Source organism: Crocuta crocuta, unplaced genomic scaffold, assembly GCF_008692635.1.
Source record: "Crocuta crocuta isolate KB4526 unplaced genomic scaffold, BGI_CrCroc_1.0 scaffold170, whole genome shotgun sequence".
Lineage (NCBI taxonomy): Eukaryota > Metazoa > Chordata > Mammalia > Carnivora > Hyaenidae > Crocuta > Crocuta crocuta.
In genome coordinates, this window is record NW_027527853.1 from 3439667 (window position 1) to 3446320 (window position 6654).

Below are 6654 nucleotides of genomic sequence, written 5' to 3' on the forward strand. Positions count from 1 at the left end.
CATTCATGCGGTCGAATATTATTTAGCAATAAAAAGAAATGAGTTATCAGGCCAGAAAGACCTGGAAGAATCTTAAATGCATATGAAGGCAATCTAGAGAGGGCTAAGTTCTCCAGTAGAATCTTGAGTAGTACTAGTAAAAAAATATCCATACATCCATACTGTGTCTTAACTTTGATGAAAATACTCCTAAATGTAACCATTAATATGTTTTTGGGGAGTTTGCATTGACATCAGTTACAACATTAGTGAGTTACTTTTTTTTCTAAATTTGAGAGAGAGAGAACAGGGAAGAGGGGCAGAGGGAGAGAGAGAGGATCTTAACCAGGCTCCATGTGCAGTGTGGAGCCTGATGCAGGGTTCATTCCTACAACCCTGGGATCGTGACCTGAGCTGAAATGAGGATCAACCGAGTCACCCAGGTGCCCCAAAGAGTTACCTCTTTATTCTAGTTTGCTGAAGGGTTATTATTTTTTTTAAATCATGAATAGATTTTTAATATCATGAAACAATTTCCCTCATTTTTTGACTGGTCATATTTTTAATTTGATATGTTAGTATGGTGAGTTACACTGATAGAATTTTTATTTGTTGAACCACTGTTGAATTTCTGACATAAACTTGGTCTGCATGTATTTTTTTGCTATGTAGTTTGATTCAGTATGTTGATATAGTGTGTTTACATCCATGCTCTAAAGTGAAATTTGCCTATAATTTTTTCATTGACTTCATATGGCTTCACGAGTATTGAGTAGTTTCTCTTTTTTTAAGTAATGTTTTCAACAGATTGTATAAAATAGTGACTAGTTGTTCTTTGAAAGTTTATCAGAGATAGCATCTTTATTGTAGGGAGTAGAAATTTTAATACTGAATATGATTTTTGAATGATTATTTGACCAGGTTTTTAAAACTTTCTTTTTTAATTTTTTTAACATTTATTTAACATTTTTTAACATTTATAGACAGAAAGAGACAGAGCGCAAGTGGGAGGGGGCAGAGAGAGAGGGAGATACAGAATCTGGAAGAAGGCTCCAGGCTCCAAGCTGTCAGCACAGAGCCCAGTGTGGGGCTTGAACTCACAAAGTGCAAAATCATGACCTGACCCAAAGCCGGACACTTAACCTACTGAGCCACCCAGGTGCCCCTTAATCTTTTTTGATTTATAATTTCCTTGAAGATAATATATTTTGGGTAAGTTTTATAAGTTTATTGAATATAGCCATTCAAATAACTCTCCTAGGAATTAATCCCTTATGTTTGCCTTCTCTCTCTTTCTCATCTTTTTATACTGATCTATTTGATATTTTTAAAAAAACCTTCTAGTGACGTTATTTGTTTCTTTTATTGTTTTGTTTATTAAATAATTAAATTCCACTTTCATGTTGTTGTTTTCTTCTATATTCCCTGGGTTAATTCTAAATTATTTTTAGCTTTGTGAATTAAGTGCTCACTCTATTTATTTTTCATATTTCTTGTGTTCAAATATATAAAGAGTATAAATTTCCCTCTAAGCTCCACTTTAGCTAGTTGCATCCCAGTACTCATTTATAAGTAGTGATTTCAATGGCTTTCACTTGTAAAAACTTCATAATTTCCATTTTGATTTTTTATTTGGACCTTGAGTTGTTTAGAAGTGAAGGTTTTGTTTTCCAAATTAATTTTTTAAGTTTGTTTATTTATTTGGAGAGAGAGAGCAGGGGAAGGGCAGAGAGGGAGGGAGAAAATCCCAAGCAGGCTCCGCACTGTCAGTGAAGAGCAGGACATTGGACTCGATCTCACAGTGAGATCACAACCCGAGCTGAGATCAAGAGTTGAAGGCTTATCTGACTGAGCCACCCAGGAACCCTTCCAAATTAAGTTTTAAACTATCTTTTTTGCATGGATTTTTATTTTTATTTCATGTTGGTCAGAAAACACTGTCTCTGTATTATCAGTTTTTAAAGTGTTGAAGATTTTGTTGTGTCTCAATATATAATTTTTTTAATGTTTTATTTATTTCTGAGAGAGAGAGAAACAGCATGAGCAGGGGAGGGTCAGAGAGAAAGGGAGACACAGAATCTGAAGCAGGCTCCAGGCTCTGAGCTAGCTGTCAGCATAGAGCCTGACTCAGGGCTCGAACCCACGAACTGTGAGATCATGACCTGAGCCGAAGTCAGATGCTTAACCAACTGAGCCACCCAGGCACCCCAATATATAATTTTTGTAAATACTCTGTGCATGCTTGAAAAGAATATATTTTCTATGTTGGATGCAAAGTATTACATATATTTATTTAAATTTACATATAAATTCAGATAGGCATTTTTATAACCTTTTTTCTGGTTGAGCAGTCTCTGAAACACAGTTTCTGTTTAGATCTTTATCTGTGGTTTGAAATTGCCTATTCTTCCTCTTAATTATATTCGTTTTTCTACATTCCTGTTGAATTATGAAGTTGGACAAAGCAAAGGTCATGATTTTGATGATGGATTCTTACTTTTATCATTAGGAAATTGTCTCTTTTGTTGTTAATAATATCACATTAAACTCTACTTTGTCTGATATGATCTTTGCTAGATTAGGTCTCCTGGTATATTTATTTATTTATTCACTTTTAACCTTTCATTATGACATTTTTTAGACATCTCTTATAAACAGAATAAAACTGATTAAAAAAATTAAATCTAGAAGTGCCTGGGTGGTTCAGTCAGTTAAGCATCGGCCTCTTGACTTCAGCTCAGGTCATGATCTCACGGTTCATGAGATCAAGCCCCACATCGATCAGCGCAGAGCCTGTTTGGGATTCTCTCAATCCGTCTGTCTCTGCCCCTTCCCCGCATTCTCTCTCTCTCTCTCCTCCTCTCTGTCTCAAAATAAATAAATAAACTCAAAAAAATTAAATCTGCATCTTTTCATTTAATAACTATCCTTTTATCAGATACTTCATTAAATTTATTCCTTTTTCTATCCTGTCTAGATTTCATCAATATTTGATGAAAATGACAAAATGCTTTTACATCCCTTGCATCCTTTCCTGTATATACTATATACCATACTGATATGTTTCAGTTGCTATGACTGAAATAGTTACTCCAGAATGTAATGTTATAAAAACACGAATTTTTATGTTTATGGATTTTCTTGTTCACAAGTTCAGACAGGGCACAGAGGGGATGGCTTGTCTCTACTCTAGAATGTCTGGTATCTCAGTTGGAAGACTCACAGGCTGGGCACTAGCATCATGTGCTGATTAACTTACTCAGAAGTCGGGTGGTGGATGCTGGCTGAGAGGTGCATTCCCTTTCCATAGACACCTCTCCATACAACCTCTCTTTGTAAACTAGTTTGGGCTTCTGTGCTGCATGGTGGCTGGTTTTGTCAAAGTCAACTTCCCATAAGAGACAGCTAGGATGAAGCTCTATCCTTATGACCTACCCTCAGAAGTCACTTAGTGTTACTTCTGTGCACTCTACTGATCGGAGCTGTCACAAACCTGCCCACCTTCAAAGGGAGGAGAAATATATTATATCTCATGATGAAGAATGACAAGTTGCTGGAAAGCATGGGGAGCTGAAAGCATTCCTTTCCTATGGACATAGGAATGTGTTTGGAAAACACAATCTTGATAACAGTATTATTTAGAGTATATACGCCACACTAACATTAAGAAGTTCTTTACAAACAATGGGGCACCTGGGTGGCTCAGTAGGTTAAGATCTGACTTCAGATCAGGTCATGATCTCACCGTTTGTGAGTTCCAGCCCTGTGTCAGGCTCTGTGCTGACTGCTCAGAGCCTGCAACCTGTTTCAGAATCTGTCTCCCTCTCTCTCTGCCCTTCTCTGATTCACACTTTGTCTTTCTTTCAAAAATAAATAAGCATTAAAAAAAATCTTAAGTTCTTTAGAAACAATACTTAATAACAAATTTTACTAATTATATGTCCACCTTTTTTTCTTGTATTTCACTGTGGTTTTATTGCAAAAGTGCTCCTTTGGCAGTTTGCTCAGAGAGGATCTGTGGGTGATGAATTCCCGAGTTGTTGAGATATCATAAAATATATTTTCACCACTGAATTTGGAAGATTCTTTGGCTAACTTAGAATCCTGGGTTTGAAATTTTTTTTCTTACCATTTTGAAGACATTGATTCATTTTTTTTTTCCTTGATTTTAGTATTGTGATGAGAATCTGACTTCAATGATCCTCATTCCTTTTGCAGGTTAGCTGTGATAACTTTTTGGAGTGCCTCTTCTCCAGGGTTTACCGAGGTGTAATTGACAAGTCAAATTGTATGGAGTTAAGGTGTACACCATGGTGTTTTGATATATGTATCCATTGTGAGTTGTTGACCACAAAGAAGGTAATTGACATCTCTATTATCTCAAATAGTAGTTACTTTTTTTTTTTTTCTTCACTAGCACAATTAAGATCTCCTCTCTTAGGATTGCTTTTTTCATTCTTGATTCTCTAAAATTTCACTATAATTTGTCCAAGCTTCACCATACTATGTTCAATATGTCTTATTTATTCTACTAGGAAGGCTCCTTTCATCTAAGGATTTGTATATTTTATTTGTTATTTCTTTCCCTCTATTCCCTGTATTCTCTCCTCCTGAAATTCTTCATGGAAGTTAATGTTTTTCGATTGATCTTTTATATGTCTCACTATTTCATTTAAACATTCCATCATCCTAGTATAGCCTAGAGTTTAAAAGATGGGCTCTGGAAATTAGAACCCTGGATTCAAATCTAGTAAGTAGGCTCTCCTACTTACTAGATGTGTTACCTTGGGTGAGTTATAGTCCTTTTGTGCCATATGCTTCTCATCAGTACAATGGGAATAATCCTACCACATTCCTGACAGGCTTATTATGACAATTATATGAATTTTAGATCTGCAAATAGCTTAGAACAATGCTTTCAAGACGGTAAGCCCTATAGAAGATATTCTTCGTATCTTTCTTATCATTCCTTCCTGTTGCCCAATGGGCCAACTTACTCTCCCAGTCTTCAGCTATGTCTACTCTGTTGTTCAGCCCGTATACTGAGCTTTTATTCTGAGCAATTATATTTTTCATTTCTAAAAATCTTTAAATACTTTTTGAAAAATCCATTTGTTCTTGCTTTATGTATCAAATACTCTATTATTTAAGAATATTGACTTTATTTATTAGTTATTAGTTCTTTCACTGAGTGTGAGTTTTCCTATTTGGTTTTTCTTTCAGAGTTTACAATCCTTAAGTAGCTCGTGATAATTGTGAACTCATTCTTGCAGTGTGATTTCCTGCTAGTCCTCAGTGCAGCCTTCTTGGTGGGAGAGATGAAAGAAAGTTGCTCAGGGTTATTGCCTGTGGAAAGGAAGTAGGGTGAGGATGGGCTGCGAGTTTGGGTATCTGAATTTCTTCTGCCTGGTTGCTTCTCCTGGTTACTCCTACCCAGTAACATCAGACATATTCCTTCATCTCAAGACCTGCTCCTGGAGAGTAAACACCTATACTGTAGCACCTGGCTTTTCATTGAATTTTATTACTATATATTATTATATCTGTTCTCCATTCTGTATCCAGAGTCAGACACAGTAGTAAATTCTCAGTGTTTATTGAATGCACAAAGAAAGGAAAAACAGAAGTTTAATTAAATTTTAAAACCTGCCATGGCTTGTTTTGAGACTTTAAGGCAAATTACTTGAGCACACGTTCATTACATGCCTCTACTAAGTATTTTATATACATTATCTAATTTAATAATATTCACCACAATTCAATTAAGTGAACTATATTCATTAGGGTATAAGTTCAGCTCCTATTACAGGAATCCAAGATACTGTGGCCTATACTTGCTAGAAATTTATTTCTCTCTTATATAACAATGTAGATTTAAGCAACCTAGGATTGGTATGGTAACTTACAGTGTCTGGGAACTAAACTCCTTCTGTCTCATTGCTCAGTCATTTCGAGTTTGCTACCCTTGGTTCATGCCCTAATGTGATTCATCACTATATCTTGATTCTTAGCAGTAAGGATGGAAGAGGGAGAAGGAAAAGGCACAACTTTTCCTTTTCTTTTTCTTTTCAAGTTTTTATTTAAATTCTAGCTAGTTAACACAATGGTAAAATTGGTTTCAGGTTACAATATGGTGATTCATCGCTTACATATAACACCAGTGTTCCTCACAACAAGTGCCCTCCTTAATACCCATCACCCTTTTATCCCATCCTCCCACCTACCTTCCTCCATCAACCCTCGGTTTGTTCTCTGTCATTAAAAGTCTTGGGGAGCCTGGGTGGCTTAGTCAGTTAAGCGTTCGACTTCAGCTCATGTCATGATCTCATGGTTTGTAGGTTCAAGCCCTGCATCAGGTTCTGTGCTGACAGCCAGCTCAGAGTCTGGATCCTGTTTCAGATTCTGTATCTCCCTCTCTCTCTGACCCTCCCTTGCTCATGCTGTCTCTCAGAAATACATAAAACATTAAAAAAAAAACTTTAAAAAAGTCTCTTAGGGTTTGCTTCCCTCTCTCATTTTTCTTTCCCCTAAATTCATCCGTTTCATTTCTTAAATTCCACACATGAGTGAAATCATGTGGTATTTGTCTTTCTCTGGCTGACTTATTTTGCTTAGCATAATACATTCTAGCTCCATCCATGTTGCAAATGGCAAGATTTCATTCTTTGTAATGGC